Consider the following 19,848-nt stretch of genomic DNA (forward strand, 5'->3'; position numbering starts at 1 on the left):
AAAAAGGAAATCAAGAAAACAATAAAAAAATAGATTCTTTTATCCTAAAATCTTATGTTCAACCAACGAACTATTATTGAATCAAATTTCAAAAATGATTATCTCAGTACTTAAAATTCTGAATTTAAAATTCACATTTTGTGACCTACACTTTTGTCAGGGAATTCTCTATAAATAAATGCTTGAATATGTTTTATTGATTCATCCTACAGTTTTTTTTTAAGTCTCCATTTTGCTAATTTCTTCTTTAAAATGTATTGTTTCCTTTGATCTTTTATTATGGGATCTGGAGAATTCTTAATTTTCTTAAAAGTTAGGATACATCACTAGGCTGTTTTTATGAGAGCTATATTTTTGATATGATGCTTTTAAATATAAAATTTAGTAAATGATATTTCTTTGAATATATTTTTGGTAATGGATGTATCTTTTTAAGTGGCAAATTGAAAAATTACTTCTTGCAAGTGTTTTAACACTTAAAATAATAGCTATAACCTTTTTGTATGTTAATGTATAGGAATCTAAGATTTGCTTTCTAAGCTGTGCCAATTGAATATCTGTCCCTCTTATAAAATTAGAGGAACAAAAAAAACCCAAGAACTATTGAGTATCATAAATAGATTGGTGTTCATTCTGTTATCCATGTTATTTAAAAAGTTTTCTTCATTTGTCTTACACAATTTTTTTAAAACAATAAGAAAACTGTTGTATTAGCATGAATTCTATGTTCCAAATTTTTAATATTACCTACAGTTAATTTTCTGAGAGTTTCTCATTGGAGAATTGTGATTCCATCATAGCAATTATAAATAAAGGACAGTTGAGCATCTGAGATAGAGCTTTCACTATGACCCATAACCCTTTCAGAAATTGTATTTTCTATTACATCTATATATTTTATCTAATTGACATATGTAATAGAATATTTGATGCTATTCATTGATTAGCAATTTTTCAGATTTAACAACGGAATTGTCACTTTATGAAATACTACCTTACAAACCCACTATTTCACAATTTGCTTCGGTTACAGGGCACTAATAAGGGAGGATTTCTCTGTGAAATACCATGCTTGGAGTGAAAATGGGTCACTGGCTAGAACCTTGACATCCAACAGGAGAGCAACTCACATAAGATTATCTGACTTTTGTTATCTTTTTCTATAGGCTGAATTGCTCTGTAGCTTAGGAACAGATGATTAAAGATTTGTTTCTGCTTTTGCCAAAGTTCAATGCATTCTTTGCTGCATTTTTCCATTAAATTGCAAACCGTAATTTATAGATCTAACAACTATTCGAAAGGAAAATACTATTCATATTACTTATATATTAAAATGTAGATAAATTATATAATATTTGAATCTACGCATACAAACAGTATCTACTAACTCTACTGCAAGTAGGTGGGGTTTTTTTTGTTGTTGTTGTTTCTTTCTTTTGTAAATTAAGGGGACTCTTTAGCCAAACAGAAAAAAAAAATGGCTGTTACCAAAATTGATGAGAAATATCAGATGAATAATTCTTATGAAAATTATATTCTCCAAGATATTTTACATTGGTAGACAAATATAAACCTTAATTATAGTGGAGCTTATTGATTAAAAGCTTACTAAATTATTGGCTTCTATTAAGTAAAAAGGTAGTTTAACTAGAAGGTTTTCTTTTTCTGATACTTATTTTGTTCTTGAAATTTGTATTTGTCAGGGATATTTTTGAAGGTTAAAGAATTTACCAAGACAGGAGAACTGGAAAATCCAAGGTCTTCTGGGCTATACATAAATGAGAAAAAGAAGCACTTGGCAGACAGCTAGGTCGTTGAGGTAACTAAACTAGCTCTGTGCTGAGGTTGCCCAGAGGACAATAGATTCACTGCTGCTCCTGCTATACTGTTGTTGGTTTGAGGATAGCCTTCTATGAGGGGAGAATTTTGTTGTATGAATATCATTTTGACTATTTTTGATAATCATGTTTTAATAGTTTTTCAGTACAGGGATGGTGTGAGTACTTTGATTCCTGATTTGCATTCCATCCGTCTCATTGTGTTGGTACGCCTCACTTCCTTATTCCACCTGGCTCATTATGTGGGCTTGTCTCATATACATTTTTATCAGACTTTGATATTTCTCTATATTCCATGTCCACTAAATTGGGTGCCTTCTCCATATTATTCTCCAATTGAGATAAAAGCAGATATTGTTTGATAGTGTATCACCATGTTTTAATACTAGTGAATTATTAAAAATAAGATTCAAATATATTATCATAAACTTTTAAGGAGCCAGGAATGTCTCAACTCATACTCAGCAATTGCTTTGTCATTTCATTTCTGTTTTTTTTTTTTTTTTCTGTATAGTGTTTCAAACTCAGATTCAATGCTTCCTATGGAGATATTCCATCACTTGCTAAACCTCCATCAATATTTATTTTTGAAGTAGTGTCACACATCATGCCCGGGATGATCTGCCCACTTTAGGATTATTGTGGTAGCTGGATTAAAAAAACAAAAACAAAAACAAAAAAAACAAGAAAAAAGTCAGACTAAACCTCAGCCGTATTCATGAAAAACATGAGATTGCTATCATTTTTAAGGATGTCACAGACTTGTAATGAATTCTTTACCTTAATGGGACCAAGGAGAACAATTTGTTTTTGAGAACATATGATTTGATCAGATTTTAAAGTGATAAATTTTGGGCTGGGAATGTGCCCCAGCGTTAAAGTGCTTGTCTAGCACCACATAAACAGAAAAAGGCGGAAGTGGCTCAAGAGGTAGATAGAGTACTAGCCTTCAGCAAAAAGAAGCCAGAGAAGTGCTCAGGCCTCAGTCCAAGCCCCAGAACTGGCTAAATAAATAAGTGCACAAATGAAGTGATGAATTTCGCGAGCCCCTAGTCATCAAAATGTATCCACATTTTGCACTATTGAGAATTTAGAGGCAGATTGGAAGAAATAACAATGAAAGAAACACACTGTAAGTAATGGTGTGGCAATAGTAGCTATCTGCATCATCTAACCTAGCATATTTGGTCAAGATTCACTTTAGAAACATTTATTTTTGAATCAAACTCTGAAATTCTTGATATAGAAAAGTAATGTTGTCCTGCTGGTGTTGAAGTGTGTTTACTATAGAACTGAATGAAAAAAGTTCACAAAACATTCTGTCTGATTTAGTGTTTCCATCTTCACTGCTCCATTTACTTGCTTTCTTGCATTGTATGAGTAGAAAAAGGATAGCAAACCTGCACTATGATTTCAGGTGCCTTATCGTCATGCCTTCGTAAGTCTATGACTATTAAAATACTTGACGTGTAACTTGTGGTCATTTATACCATAGGCCATTTAGGTCATGAGTCCCAAGGGACAAGGCAGAAATGAAAGTAAATCTTACCATGTATAAGGAAGGTGAGAGTCAGAGCAATGTGACACAAGTTCCGTGACTAGTCTCCTTTAAATTTTTCACATAGTACAATCACTGAAATTTCCCAAGAGCTCTATGGGAAAAGAAAAATGATTATATGTTCCTTCCAGGTAACAATAAATTAATAAATACAATCAACCTAATTTTCATTAGATATTTGATATATATACGCATTTACACACATATATACACAGAAACATATATGTATGTATATAGTGTGCGTATAGAGAGATAGATATTTTAGATATAGATAAAGATATATTAAATATATGTGTGTATATATACACACACACTATGTTGAGCATGAACTATATATATAACTTGTGTGGAGGGGGATCAATAGGGAAAACTGGGATAAAACAAGGGAAAAGGTGGCACTGATAAAATAGTAATGTCTGCACTACCTGACATATCTAACTGTAACCAACCCTTCTGTACATCACCTGTACAATAATAATAAAAATAAAATTATAAAAATGCATTGGCTGCAAATTCCAGTTGCATAATGGGAGACATTTCAGTCAGATAGTTATGGTTGTAAATTGTCTTGGAGAGTAAATTTTGTTGGAAAATCAAATAGTAATTTTAGCTAATAGATGTTGTTATCATATATATTTGTTTATATATGACTAATTTTGAATTTAATTATTAAGTAATTTTAACAGTTAACTATTTTGAAAGAAAAAAAGGTAAGGGAATTGGAGCAATTTTCAAAAGTATTCAAGAAGGATTTAATGTTTCTTAGTAAGAATTTAGTTAGCAGGTATTGTTGCAAACACTTGATTTACACCATTAGAATCATGCTTAAATATGATTTTCTCCCCCCGGAAGCCACTGGGACCTCCAAAGTGTTTCTGCTAATTGGGAAAACATTACAAAGAAGCAGGCAGAGCAGATGGAAAGACAGTTGGCTAAACCGAGTGTCCACACTGCATACATGCCAAAACCCTTGAAAGTAACAGTCCATTTTGGAACTGATTTGGGGAAGAAAAAATGTTTCTTAGTGACACAAACATTTGGACTGCAATGGGTACCCAAATAAAACATGATCTTAGTAGCAATAAATATTTCTTGCAATGTCCAGAGTACACATCCCATTTCAAAGGAAATGTATAAATAAAATCAGTTATGGATAGACCAAACAATACATGACAAATGAAAATTTAGCACACATTATTAATGAATCTCCTTTTGACATACATCATGTTATGACTCTTATTGCACTGTCTGGTAAAATGTCACTTGAATAGTAACAGAGTGAATATATTTGTATTTTGCTACTTTAATTTGTCTATTTATCAATCATGAGTAAAGATGATGACTGTGTGAATAACATAAAATTCCCCAAATTCTTGACTTCTTTACATAGCCAGTTCCTTTAATTTCTTTCTAAGCTAAATCTACTATCAGGACCAGAGCAGCTTGCCTCATAGGGTGATTTTGTGTACCCAAACTTGTTCCCTTAATTCTTTAAGAATGTTAACTTTTAAGCTGATTTTATCATTGTGATAGGCTAACTCATATATAAAACTTTGGTTATGATTTTTGATGAATATAATCCTTAAGAATTTTGAAGCTATTGAAAGTGTTTAAACCAATCTAATTAAAGAAAAACTATTTTTACAAATCATATGAAGAAATTCAGAAAATAAGACTCTAAATCACCTAACCTTTAAAGCATACATTTCAGTATTTGTTATATTTTAGTCTTTTGCTATTTTTAAATTTAATTTTACTGGCAGGTGATATACCGAGGTGTTACAGTTTCATAGGTTTGGTAGTGTGTACATTTCTTATCATACTAATAACCCCTCCATAATGTTTCCCCAACCTTCACTCCTACTAACACCCTCCCCTGGGTTCTACAGTTAATTTCCAACATATTGTCTTATGAGTATCACTACTGCATTGATGCGCCCTTTATTCTTTGTCTCACTATTTTGATGTTCTCCTTCCACTCCTTAATTCAGAAAAATGTATATACAATACCCAGACTAATGAAATCAATTACAGTAACAACAGAGGATGAAACATAGAAATGGAAAAATAAAAAAATCACATAGTATATTAAAAATAAAAACAATTAAATAAAAACAACATTTTTCCTATATCTTGGAGTGTATTTTTCTTAGCTTCATCTTATGTGATAGTATGTACATACTAATTGAGCTACTGTGATCCTCTACTAGGACTATCCTAGACATTTTCTAATTACTGTCATTGTAGGAAACCATAGTACCTATGCTTCTTTCAGTCTGTCTCACTTCATTTAATATTTTGTTTCTTTTCCAGTTAACACATTTAAAATTCACAATGCATAAGTTGAATGTTACTTAATATTTTTTCTGGACCCACAATAGACATAGCAGAAGATCACAATGGACCAATAACTTATGTCCATATGAACACATAAGATGATGCTAAGTGAAATGTACTCCATGTTATGGAAACAAGTTTTATATCATTGTTGTAACTATTTTCAACATGCCATGTGAAACAGTACCCTTTTTTTGTCTTCTCTCTCATATTTCCTTCCCATGGTTTTAACCCTTTTATCACTGTATCTGATCTTAGTACCCTGGATACTGTATATATGTTTATAGAACTAGGGAAGGGAAACAGAATACCAAAATGGAGAGACAAAGGATAAAAAGACAAACCATTCCAAAAACAACACTCACAAAACCATTTGGTGTAAACAACTATACAACTCACGGGAGCAGAGAGAAAAGGGGAGGGGGGAATGAAGGAGGAGGTAACAAATGGGATAAAAAATGCACTCACTGCTTTACATATGAAACTGTAACCCCTCTGTACTTCACTTTGGCAATAAAAAGGTTAAAAAGCCAATAAAAATAAACAAATAAAAGCAGGACACCAGGAAGTGTTCTCTTGTAGTGCCATCTAGCTCACAGGAGCTTGCTAGGACAATGATACAAGACCAATAGTCTAAATCTAGCATTTCAGTAAAGCTTCAGCATATGGTAATCATCCTGAAGTATTCCCATATCTTACAGGATGAGTACAGTTCATTCTGGTGATGATACATTTCTGCATATTCAAATGCCCACTGATCAGTCCAGTGTCAAGCATCTACACAGTTGAAAGTGAAGCATTATCTTGTTCCTGTATATGACAGAAAAAAACCCAGCCTACAGTGACAGGCTATTAACCAGTGATAGACTTGCTGATTTGCAGGTCCTCAACTCCAGGCTGAGATTAGCAATTTGAAACAATAGCCCTAACTCTGCAGAACATGAAAGGAAAATTTCTAACCCTTCTACAACCCAGCTGTTTCAAGCTGGTTCTGTTTATGAAACGTCTTTAAATGAATTTATAATTTACCCTATTTATCCTCTTTTTCAATATCTCTTCATTCATTCCTTTCAAAAATAAGGGCTCAGTGATGAATCACTACACATCTGATTTGATTGTGTTCTTACATAGATGTAATTTAGATGTTTTGACTTGGTACCTAAAAATGTATTGTGGTTGAAATTAATTATTAAAGTATGATATATTCATTCGATGGCTTAGTAAATTAATCAAGAAATTGTTTCCAACACATTTTCTTCTCTGAGCATAAACCCTAAATTTCTACAAGGATAACTATAACAAAACCAAATTTTTATTATAGCTATATAGCTACCAAACGTATAGAACTTTTAATTGAAAACATACAAAAGTTTAATAAATCCAGAATGACATGTGTAGATAAGTGACTAAATGCACTGAACAAAAATAATTGAATTCACAGACCATATATGTATATGTATGTATATATTTGCTTTTAGTAAAATTATATTTACATTTGTATATATATGATCTTGAAATCTTTGGATTATTTATACTTAATAAAATAGAATAAATTACATATCAGAATGGCAAAAGACTAGTTGTGATTTGAACAATAATTTCCTTTGCTCTTTAATAGACAAATAAGTATAAAAATCAGCAAGAAATGTCTCACAATTAACAAAGAGTTACAATTAATAACTGGGTTTCCATCATGGGAAAATGGATGATTGCATTCATGTGAACTTCCAGACAAAGTATTTTAGAGGAAATTCAGTTATCCCAAAAGAATTACATGATCTCATTTGATATGCAGTGAGAGCTCAAGATTGATGTGATATGTAATTTGTCTAATTTTAGCAAAATAATGACTTGGAACTTAATAAAAGAAATTCTTGGGTATAGCTTGAAAGAAAATTGGCTTCAGTGAATGATCTTGTAAAACCAGAGTTGTTGGAAGATGATGTGATTAAGCTGAAGAGCTGATTACATGTATCATTTTATATGCCAGTTTTCAATATGAAGGCATAAATTTTGAAATACTGTTAATTATCATCACAAATTGCATATCAATAATCATCTACTGACAGATATTTTATTTACAATGTTTTAAATTAAAAATATATTAGTATAACTTTGTAAACTTCATTTACACAAAGTATTCTGTTAATGGTTTAGAAAGGCTTGCTTTTCTGTTGAAATTATTTGAATTTGAATTTTAGCAAAGCTACATAATATGTGATACGGTTCACCTAACTGCTTATTTTGAAGCAGAAGAAATATTTCATAACATTTCAATATATAACAAAATATTGCCCTATAATTTGCATAAAATAATGCATGTCTTAACACTAAATTTTAAACTGAATTCTATTATTTGAAATAACAAAAAGTCATATTTCTGAAAGCTAACTTGGTCAGCACAATATGAATGAAGTAAAAATGTCTGTAGTGGTATGTAAATTGATATAAATTTCTCAGAAAAAGTGTTTTTACACCGATTACTAAAATTCACATTATTGTACCTTTTCCAACTCTAAGCCTAAATGAAAGAAAAATCATGATTCACATGCAGCTGAAAGCCAAATTGTTATATGTATTTTTCACTTATTTTTATTGCTTTAATTTGTGTACCAATCCTGCCTGAGCTGAAACGCAGAGCCTGAGTGCTGTTCCTATGCTTTTAATTTTTATTTAATTTAGTTTTTTTTTTTCTGTCATGGATACTCAGCAATCTACAACTTTAGCCAAAACTACACTTCTAACTTTTGGTGATTAATTGGAGATAAGGAATCTTATGGCCTTTTCTACCTTTGCTGTCTTACAAGCACAACCTTCAGGGGTCTTAGCATTCTGAATAGAAAGGATTAGAAGCAGGAGTTATAGTTGTCCATTTATATCTGAAGTTTATTTTTTAAATTTAATTTTATTGTCAAGGAGGTGTACAGAGGGGTTACAGTTATATACCTATGGTAGTGAGCACATTTCTTGTCAAACTATTTAGCTCCTCCCTCATTTTTTTCCCACTTTCCCTCCTCCCAAAGGAACGCCCTCCCCAAGTTGTAAGGTTAATTTGCAACATATTGTCACATAAGTATTGCTGTTGCATTGGTTTACTCTTTGTCTTTTTTGATGTTCCCCTTCCTTCCTTTAATTCAGATACATACAATAACCATATCAGAATCAAATACAGAGACAATAAGGGCTAAACAACAGGGAAGAAAAATGCAACAAAAAAGAAATAATTTCACAAAGTACATAAAAAATAACAACAATGAAATACCACTTGTTTCTATATATTTGAGTTTATTTTCCTTAGGATCATTTTATATGATCGTATCTTCACAGTCGACTCCCAAATATAATGCTAGCTAATCAAGAGGATACAAAACATCACTGGAAGCCAGCCAAAGATATTTGGATTGAAGTTAAGTTTTGTATAGTTGGTAGTACAATCTATTATTTTAAGTTATGTATTTTGTGTGAGTGTTACCAAATAAATTAAAAGAGATTGATAATTCTACATGTGTGAACAAACTATTACAGGCTTCATGTGTTGATAAAATTATGACAATAATTTGCAAAGACATTGAGAGAAACTATTTATTCTACATGGTGATGTTTAATTCCTAGTCATCAATTGAAATTCCTTGCAAAACTTTTTCAACTACAATAAACCATGCATGAAATGCTGTATGCTTTGGTCATGTCTCAGATGAAAAATAGAAGGAGTTTATAGATCTTCAGAATTTAGTAACACACTTTGTACCATGAGCCTTTATTTTGGAAAATATAGAGGGAAAATTCTCCTGAAAAGTGGAGAAGAGACAGAGAATAGTAGACACAGCCTTATTGTATTTCCAAGAGTAGTTTTCCTTCTGGACGCCTGAGATAACGTAGTGCTATTATAGTCTGAATTTGAGCAGCTCATTTTTATCAAAAATGAATCTACATCTTATCAAGAAAAGGAAATTAGGGAAGTGGACTTTGATATGGATATCAGTGCTGTAATAGCTTTTTGAAAGCAGTCATATTTTATTTCCCTAAAATGTGGAATTGTGCTAGGAAGGATGACATCAAAAACTTCTCTTGTACTCTGTAATGGATACAGGCTTAATGAGTCTACATTTAAACTCAGATTTTTCAAGCAATGTGGAAATTTCTCTTTTATGGACATGTTCTGAGACATTTTATATAAACATCAGTTGTTTTTTTAATTCGGCATTGAATACATCACTCTTTTTATTTTTATTTATTTATTTTTTTGCTTTTCTTTTCCCATGTCTCCCCATTCACAATACAGACCAGACATAAGGCCTGTGCTGTACATTTACTCTGCCTCCTCTTTCTATACTGTCAGAGTAAGCTTGTGTAAGCCCCTGGAGCCCTACATCTCTTTTGCTGATAGTAATAATGGTTTTAAGCAGAAAACTTGTTAAAATGCAAACTAAATAGTCAAAATGTACAATAAGAAAAAAACATGAAGTAACATGGTGTTGCTTTTTATTTTTGTTCATGAATATCTATTTATTATCTGTCTATCTGCATATATATATAGCTTCAATTTTAACATTTTGTGTTTAATTGAATCCAAATTACATATTAATTGAAACATAACCATCTAAATTATCAATAAAGCTTAAAATACAAAAGTGTATTTTTATGTCTTAAATTGGATAGATTTGTGAAAATAATTCAAATAAAACAATTGTTTGGTGAATTATTTTCCATTAATTGTTAGTAACTTTGTTTAGACAATGTGAAATATGTCCCCTATGTTTAAAATTAAATAGACGAATAAACTTCATCATCATGAAATTAATGTAAGATACTAGATAATGATTAACTCTTTTATTATGTATAGGTTCAGATTTAAAATTTTTCAGGTTTAGTTATTTGTGCCTGCTTGTAATAGAAAGGCAAAGTAAACACATTTCACTACTCAGAGCGTTTTCTTCTTTTTCTTCAATGTAGTTGATGAAGGCACTTTGTAATCATATACAACTTAACTACTTAAAATGTAACACAAATATACTTAAAAAATAAAAGCACACATTTACACTCCAATTCTATGCACTCTTTATTAAGTTATTAATTGCTTAGTTAAGATGGCATATTGGTTTTAGTGTTTTCTTTATTTTATATAATTCCTTTTTATGAATTTTGCATCTAGAAGAAGGAAATAAATACTATGAGGAAAAAACTTTCTCAAATATGATGACAGTTTTCAAGACTGTCAGTCCTTGGTAGTAGTTTTTTTTGTTCTATAAAAACTGTGTATCTGGCATGAATACAATTCTATTAAATTGTTAGCTGGACAGATATAGGTTAGGTTTATAATATTATCTATTCATGAGCCTGAGATCTGTAACATAATGGAGCTCACAGTCTTCGAATTAAAGTCCTTGAGACTATATTTCCAATTAACCAGCAAAATCCTGGACAATAAATGTGGCAAAAGTGTTAGAGCACTAGTCATGAGTAAAAAACAAGAACAAGCCTGAGGCCTTCAGTTCAATCTAAATGAATGAATGGATGTTAAAAAAAAAAAAAGAAGGAAAGAAAAACATACTCATTAAATACTCATACATACTCATTCAATTTTAAGTTGTTTTGATACAGAAAGAAGGTATCCTAAAAATCACAGTGTTTCAAAGTTGGGTGCAGAGTGTTTGATGATTTACTAATTTATAATTTATTATCACTGTCTTAGAATAAGCACATCTTAGATTTTTTTCCATCTTGATAACATATAATAAAACTAGTTCTTTCTGCTTGCAATTGAGTTTTCGTATTAGCTAGCTGTGTTCACCACAACTAAATAAAATCAGTCTAGTAAGTGGAAGTATGGCTCAAATGGTGGAGGACAGCTTTGAGTAGAAATGGCCAAGTGAGAGCATATGGCCCCAGTACCAGCTCCCCAATGTCAAATCTGATTTTTTTCAAACCACATGCATGTTGCTATTTGTTACCATAGATTTGGTCTTAGTATATAGTTCATATAGATATGAACACCTTTTCAGAAATACATAAATGTGTTTATTTGAAGCTATTGAGTAATAGTATCAGTCACTAAAATATTAATTCAGATAAACTGTTTTCTTTGAAATGTAATTGTGTTTATATTAGTTTATACAGTTTATACACGTGCTTTTAGGATTTATTCCTGAGTGATAAAATATATTTTAGATTTTCTACATCAAGTTCCTTTAATAGTTTACACTAGTTATTGTTGCTTTTAAAATTCAAGCCTCATAGCGAGAATCTGGAACCAACCCAGATGCCCCTCCGTAGACGAATGGATCAGGAAAATGTGGTACATATACACAATGGAATTTTATGCCTCTACCAGAAAGAATGACATTGTCCCATTTGTAAGGAAATGGAAGGACTTGGAAAAAATTATACTAAGTGAGGTGAGCCAGACCCAAAGAAACATGGACTCTGTGGTCTCCCTTATTGGGAATAATTAGCACAGGTTTAGGCAAGTCACAGCAGAGGATCACAAGAGCCCAATAGCTATACCCTTATGATCACATAAGATGATGCTAAGTGAAATGAACTCCATTTTATGGAAACGGTTGTTATATCACAGTTGTAACTACTTTCAACATCCCCTGTGTATCTGTAGCTTCTACTATTGATGATGTTCTTGTATCACCTTCTTGTGATTGTATCTACACTATCTCTGTAATCTTATCTGAGTATATTGGAAACCGTGTATACTGGTATTAGAACTAGGAAATTGAAAGGGAATATCAAAATTGAGACACACAGGGTAAAAAAAGAGAAACAACTACAAAAGCAATACTTGCAAAACTGTTTGGTGTAAGTGAACTGAACAGCTCAGGGGGGGAAAGGGTAAGGGGGAGGGGAGAGGGGGGTATGAAGGACAAGGTAACAAACAGTACAAGAAATGTATCCAATGCCTAACATATGAAACTGTAACCTCTCTGTACATCAGTTTTATAATAAAATCTTTAAAAAAATAAATAAAATTGAAACCTTTCCTTTTTCAGCATAATAATCTCCTAACCCAAGTTAGACATTTTAGTCTTACTTTCTCATAGGACCTACTGTGAAGCTACATTTTTACATACGAATGTTTTCCATTATTTTCTGTTCATATGTGTACCTTTTACAAAGTTTTAATAACACCCTGAGCAGCTGCTCAGGAGGAACAAACCAGAAGGATCAACATTTGAGGCCAGACAGAAATTCAATAAGATCCCATCTCAAACTATAACTTGGTCAAAGTAGTTTATTTCAGTTACTTGGAAGGGTAAATAGGTTATCGTCCAAGACAACCCAAATTAAAATAAAGGTCTCTATTTCCAAAACAGATGTATTTTCCCTTTAAAGGTGCCATAGATCTCTTTCTATACATTTATATTTCTAAGGTGTTATCTTAAGTAAGCTTGCTTTCAGTCTTAAAGTTTGACACTAATAAAGAAAGTGGCTATGATTCATCAACAGCCTTTTGAAACACATATGATGGATCAAGTAATCTCTAAGTTAGTTGATTCTGTCATCTTGGTAGATTGGATGGCATTATTTGTAATAATGTTGGATAAATCATGTGAGGTTCAAATATAAGTATAGGACTTATAGTATTAGAATGTCATCTGATTCTATTACTATTAATCTGTATAATACATTGCAGTTACTAAAAGCCACCAAAGCAGTGATAGACTAGAACTATACATTCTAGGAGACTCATTATAGCAAATTTTCAAGATGTTTGCTTAAAAATATTATGGATAAGAAATGTACTCATTGCCTTACATATGGAATTGTAACCCCTCTGTACATTACTTTAGAAATAAACAAATGAAAACATAATGGTATCAGAATTTGAGAATAAACTTAATTTTTCTGGCAAAAAGTAAACATTGCTAAATGTACACTAAACAATAATAGGCAAATAAATATGAATTAATTTAGCCAGGAGCCAGAGCTCTTCCCTCCAACTTTAGTTACTCAGAGAGTAGAGATTTGGAGGATAACAATTTAAGGCTATCCAAGGTCAAAACATTTATGAAATCTCATCCATTTAAACCAAGGGCATGTTAATCCACCCCAGTCATTCCACCTACATAGAAAATATAAATAGGATGATGATAATCCAGCCTTGTCTAGGCCAAAGCAATAATATTCTGTTTGCAAGACAACTGAAATAAAAAGGGCTTGATGTGTGACTCAGTAGTGGAGGGCACTGTGTATCAATGCTTTGGTTCAACACTCAATACTGTCTAAAAAATAACACATAACGGAATAAATGAATTAATAAATGAACAAAACACAATGATTTAATGATTTACAATATCCAGATATCACAATAGTTTAATGCAAAATACAAATAATAGAATTATAGAAGTATAATTATGACAAATCTGAAATAAGGAAATGCCAGCACTTAATACTCTCCAATTTATTGTGGCACTTACTCAAGCGTCAGAAGTTATAAATTTAAACATCTTATGTAGGAATGCTACTTTATTTAGTGCTGAAAATAAGTTATGGAGACAAGAATTCTACATATAAAAACCCTATACTTTTCTTTCTTGTAACACATAAAAATATAAAAGCCTCATTGCCCCAGAACTCATAGGTGATGCAAAAATGAAACCACCACAATCATTCTTTTTAATTTTTACCATCCTGTAGCATTACCAAGTCATATGATACTGGACAATTTTTACTTAAAATATTTGTTCAGCTTTCTTCAAAATACTTGCTGTTTTCTAAAAATTCACTTCAAATGCCAAGAAAACATTTTATTGACTTATTTTACTGACTCATTTCTATTTTATTGACTTTTTCCTATTTAGACAATGATTAAAAATAGTGCTTACAATCAATTCTTTGTTATTTGTTATATTGCGAGTGAGATAATGTCACGAAATTTAAGAATAAAGGACGTTTACACTGAAAGTGAATGAAAGTAGTCTATTTTATTTAGTGAAATGGCAATCCAATCACCCAACCATCTCTTCCTTTGACATCTAGAAGTCTTCATTGTGTGCCCTATGATGAATGTTCTGTTCAAACGGAAAACGTTAAGCTACTGAAATTAAGGGCATCTGCCAGCTTTATGCTTATGTGGTCTCACACAAAACCCCTTCTGTTTTTTACTGACAGAAGAGCGTGCTTCTCTAGTTTCAGCAGAAAGCCTCTTTTGAAGAGCTTAAACTTCAAGTGTTATAGCCAACCAATATCCTAACCCTAAGCAAAGCAAAGCCGAGATTTGACATTCAAGTTCATGTTGATCACTCTTACCAGACACTGAATTAAAAAAAAATAAAGCCTTACTTCTAAGGTAGTAGTTTGAATGGTATCTGGAAGTTTTCCCCAAACTACAATATCCTGCTCCGCAATAAGAGTGATTTCATTGGATCCCCATTTACTCTCTGCTCTTCAGCAATGATCTTGACAAATATCTGGCCTTTTTTGATCCTTCACTGCCTTTGAGGGAGTTTTTCAAATTACCCTCTAGCTTCCCTTAAAATACTTTCTAGATGTCTCCTCCTTATAAATTTATCAAATGATTTATTTTTCACAAGAACCAATTTGAATAACATATTCCTGTGGTGTGGCAGGAAAGAACATCATCAATCTGGCCAAAACCTGATGTTTATATACTTTTACACTTTTCAGTAACCAAAGAAACAGTATTATGAATTTGCTCTGTTAGAGTATTTATTCTACTTTTTAGTTATGTCTTACTATGTCTGAGTTCGTTCAGAGAGACCAATAACTACTTTGTTTGGTCACTTACCAAATATATATGGCTAAATTTTCAGCATATTCTGATGCTTCAAATATATGGCTGGGGGCTGGGGATATGGCCTAGTGGCAAGAGTGCTTGCCTCGTATACATGAGGACCTGGGTTCAATTCTCCAGCACCACATATACAGAAAACGGCCAGAAGTGGTGCTGTGGCTCAAGTGGCAGAGTGCTAGCCTTGAGCAAAAAGAAGCCAGGGACAGTGCTCAGGCCCTGAGTCCAAGCCCAGGACTGGCCAAAAACAACAACAAAAAAAAACCAAAAAAACAAAAACAAAAAAAATCTTCTCCTGGGCTGGGGATATGGCCTAGTGGCGAGAGAGCTTGCCTCGGATACATGAGGCCCTGGGTTCAATTCCCCAGCACCACATACACAGAAAACGGCCAGAAGTGGCGCTGTGGCTCAAGTGGCAGAGTGCTAGCCTGGAGCAAAAAGGAAGCCCAGGACTGGCCAAAAAAACCCCAAATATATGGCTGGCATGAATGATGACATGTGCCAGAGCCTTTTAGTGTTCTTAGGAGATTCACCTGTCTGGCTGGCCTTTGAGGAATATTGTGTTTCCCATAACACGGATGTTAGCTATTTGTCATATGACCTTCCCTAACCAATGATTAATTAGTGGAAGTAATGAGTATTACCATGGGTTCAAGTCTATTAGTTCCTATTGCAAGTCCTCTGGCATGTTTCCTTTGCTCTACTAATCTTGAAAACCTGTGCTTAGAAGAGATCTTGCACTAACAAATCAATCAGACATTCTGCCAGTTCAGAACAACTGCTCTGGAGTTTCACTTAATCTCACAGGGATGTAGTTTCTGCTAGAATTAACTTTGGCTTATTATACGAAAAGGAAAGCACACCACAGGGACAAAAGCTACTCAATATTCAAGATTGGAACTGCAGAACAAGAGGCAGAACCAAGTTCTCAAGTGCCCTCACTTCTCCTCACATGTGGTCCTCTAAGTTGTGTTTATCAGCTGAGCACTTTCAATTGATGCAATGCCCAAACTCTTTTCCTTATAATACTGAGGTAATATTTCTGTTTTCAGTGTTGACCTTTCTAGCCATCTGGAAGGAATAGGAGAAACACTAGGGCTCCTTGGCACAGGTTGAAACTTTCTTAATAAAGACCCAGAAACACAACAAATAAAAGTTGGATAAGTATGATTCCATTAAATGGCAGAGCTTCTACACGGCAAAGCTAGCAAGGAAAATACAAAGTTCACAGACAGGGAGAAGATCTTCACTAGCCATACAACACACCAGGGGCTCATTTCTAAAATGCACTTAGAAGTCAAAAAATTAAAGCCCTCCCCCCAAATCCTGAAAAATCAACCACTCCATTACAAAGTGTGCTAAAGACTTAGAGACTTCTCTGAAGAGAAAATAAGAATAGCCAATAAACACATGAAGAAATGCTCAACATCTCTGGCCACAGAAGAAATATAAATCAAAACAACACTGAGATCCATCTCACTCAGAATGACCATTATCAAAAAATCTAATAATGACAGATGCTAGTTGGGATGTGGCCAAACAGGAATACTACACTGCTAATGGATGTGTAAACTCATTCTGCCACTCTGGAAAGCAGTGTGGACATCCTCAAAAGACTAAACATAGAACTTCCCTGTAGCTAAACAATACCAATCTTGGGCATTTAGCCAAATGACCACAAACAAAGACACACCGAAGTTATCAGCTCATCTACGTTTACTGAAGCATTATTTACCATAGCTAAGATATAGAATAAACCCGGAGGCCCCTCAGTAGATGAATGAATCAGAAAGATGTGGTATATATACACAATGGAGTTCTATACCTCCATCTGAAAGAGGTGTTGCCCTGTTTGTAAGAAAATGGAAAGACCTGGAAAAAAATATATTAAGTGAAACAAAGCAGAACCCAGTAAATATAGGTGGCATGGCTTCCCTCATTTGTAATAACTATAATATTTTTGTGATGTTCTTAGGAGGGATCATAATAGCCCAATTGCTAAGTTCACAAGACCATGAATAATGAAACATATCAAAATGAGCTCCAATAATTGGAAGCAAAGAGTTCTTTTTATATATTGTATGCAGTTATTTTTTATTTATCTTTCTGTTTTACTGCTCTATACCCTTTGTGTTGTATATGTTTATATGATCCGTGGAAGGGAAAGGGACTCACAGAAACAGCGGGACAAAGATGAACTAAGGCAACAATAATACCTACTGGATGACTTTACAACTTGGAGGAGAGGCGAATTGAGAGTGGTGAGAGGGAGAAAATGTGGGTGGGGGTTACAATGCTTAAAAGAAATGTAATCATGACAATAAAAATTTAAAAAAAGAAATGTACTCATTACCTTACATTTGTAACTTTAGCCCCCCTCTTCACCACCTTTATAATAAATAAAAAGAAAAAGCAGTTGAAACTGAGCAAGCACCTAGGAAATGAAAAGAAACAGCTGTACCAACCACTGTACAGCCCACCTTTAAGCAGGTCAGGGGAAAAATATAATTTTCCCATAAGTCCCAATGAAAATGTATCAAGAATGAAGTATTAATCATTGGCATTGGTTGCTTAACTTTAGTAATTCATGGTCCCTAAATTAACATTGTGCAAATATCCACTGTGAAAAAATGAAAAGTTTGAATCACTGTTTTTTTTTTCCTTTTTCTGGTCTCAAGAAAGTAGTTTCTATAATGGTTTGCATTGTGAGCTAGTGTAGCAACATTTTTATGAATTTTAATTTTTACTTTAGCCCATAACTGACCATTAACTTTTATTTACTCAACAATATGTAAAGTGAGCTTATTTCTTCAAGATAAAATGATAGAATAAATGATAATTACAATCATGTATGAGATATTATTAACTTGATGTGATAAGAGGATTAAATGATAAGAGTTTTAGAGTAACTATGAAACATACAATGAAAAAAAAAGTGGGGGGTGGGAGTCCCTGACCTATTATTGGTAGAAGAGTAGGGAAACAATTTGCATTCAGGGAGGGGAATTTTTTTTTTATTCTGTAGAAGTGAGTCATGTTAAGGCTCATGTTTGTCACATGAAAAATCCTTGCATGTGACAAGTTTTCATAATATATGAATAATACTTTTTTTTTTTTTTTTTTTTTTGGCCAGTCCTGGGCCTTGGACTCAGGGCCTAAGCACTGTCCCTGGCTTCTTCCCGCTCAAGGCTAGCACTCTGCCACTTGAGCCAGAGTGCCGCTTCTGGCCGTTTTCTTTATATGTGGTGCTGGGGAATCGAACCTAGGGCCTCGTGTATCCGAGGCAGGCACTCTTGCCACTAGGCTATATCCCCAGCCCTGAATAATACTTTTAAGTATAAAATTTGAGAGAGAGAGAGAAAGAGAAAGACAGAGACTAATGTAATTTTCTTCATATCCTGCTCTTCCAGAAATATGGTCATATGGCATTTTGCTAAAGAATTCAAAGAATGTTGCAATAATTAAAGAATATAATGAAGGCAATAAGGAAACTTAACGACATTTAGAAAATGATGCATAATTTGAATCGTTAGTTAAATTGTAGAAGGATGTTAGACATAACTGAGACATATTACATAAGTATTTATTAATAGTCTGTGGGAAGATCACACACACTGAGTAAGGAGTCCTTTATTTAAACAGATTACTGACCGCAGAACCATTTTAAAAGGACTTTAGAAATGATGTCAACATACCCCATTGCAATCAAATAATTAAAAATGAGCAGATGGCTTTGAATTACATGTGTATAAAACTGTTTCTCTAACTTTAGGATACATTATATTAATCTTTTCTAAATGACAGTGTGTTTCTATTCTCTCAAACAAGCACAACCCAACACTCTATTTCCATTTTTCAGTAACTATTTCCCCAATTCAACTGATAGAGATGCTTGGAAAGGCGTCACGAAGCTCATGTTACATTCTTTTACATTATTACAGGATGATAATATGCTTCCATTGTTTTCTGTAAGCAATCCCTTTAGATCAAAGGAGTGGGCCAATGATGAAACATTTCTTATTTAGTATCTGGGTATTAGAGGAGAATATTTCAGCACTTGTCATGTAAGCATTACCAAGGGAAAATAATTCTACCGGTTGTTTCTTTGTCTCCACTTTGATAGAATCTAAGGGCATGAGTTTGTTAGCAATGCAATTTTTGAATCAATTAGGTTATTATGCTGTTTTGTGTATCCACTCAACAATGAACAGTGAATAGAAATTTTTTCTTGGCCATGTATATGTCATCCATTGTGAAAAGGTTATTTGGCAACTGTTAAATTGCTGTAGGCTAAAGTATGGTAAATTATCTTGACATATTCAGTTAACCTCAAGAGCTACATGAAGGCCATGGGC

The 19,848-nt window shown here is 33.0% G+C and overlaps 1 pseudogene; it reads right to left on the bottom strand.

Moving 5' to 3' along the window:
- Positions 1–9,990: 9,990 nt before the first annotated feature.
- On the bottom strand, positions 9,991–10,100 carry LOC125349786 (annotated as a pseudogene).
- Between the last annotated feature and the right edge of the window lie 9,748 nt (positions 10,101–19,848).

Source organism: Perognathus longimembris, chromosome 3 (genome assembly GCF_023159225.1).
Source record: "Perognathus longimembris pacificus isolate PPM17 chromosome 3, ASM2315922v1, whole genome shotgun sequence".
Classification (NCBI taxonomy): domain Eukaryota; kingdom Metazoa; phylum Chordata; class Mammalia; order Rodentia; family Heteromyidae; genus Perognathus; species Perognathus longimembris.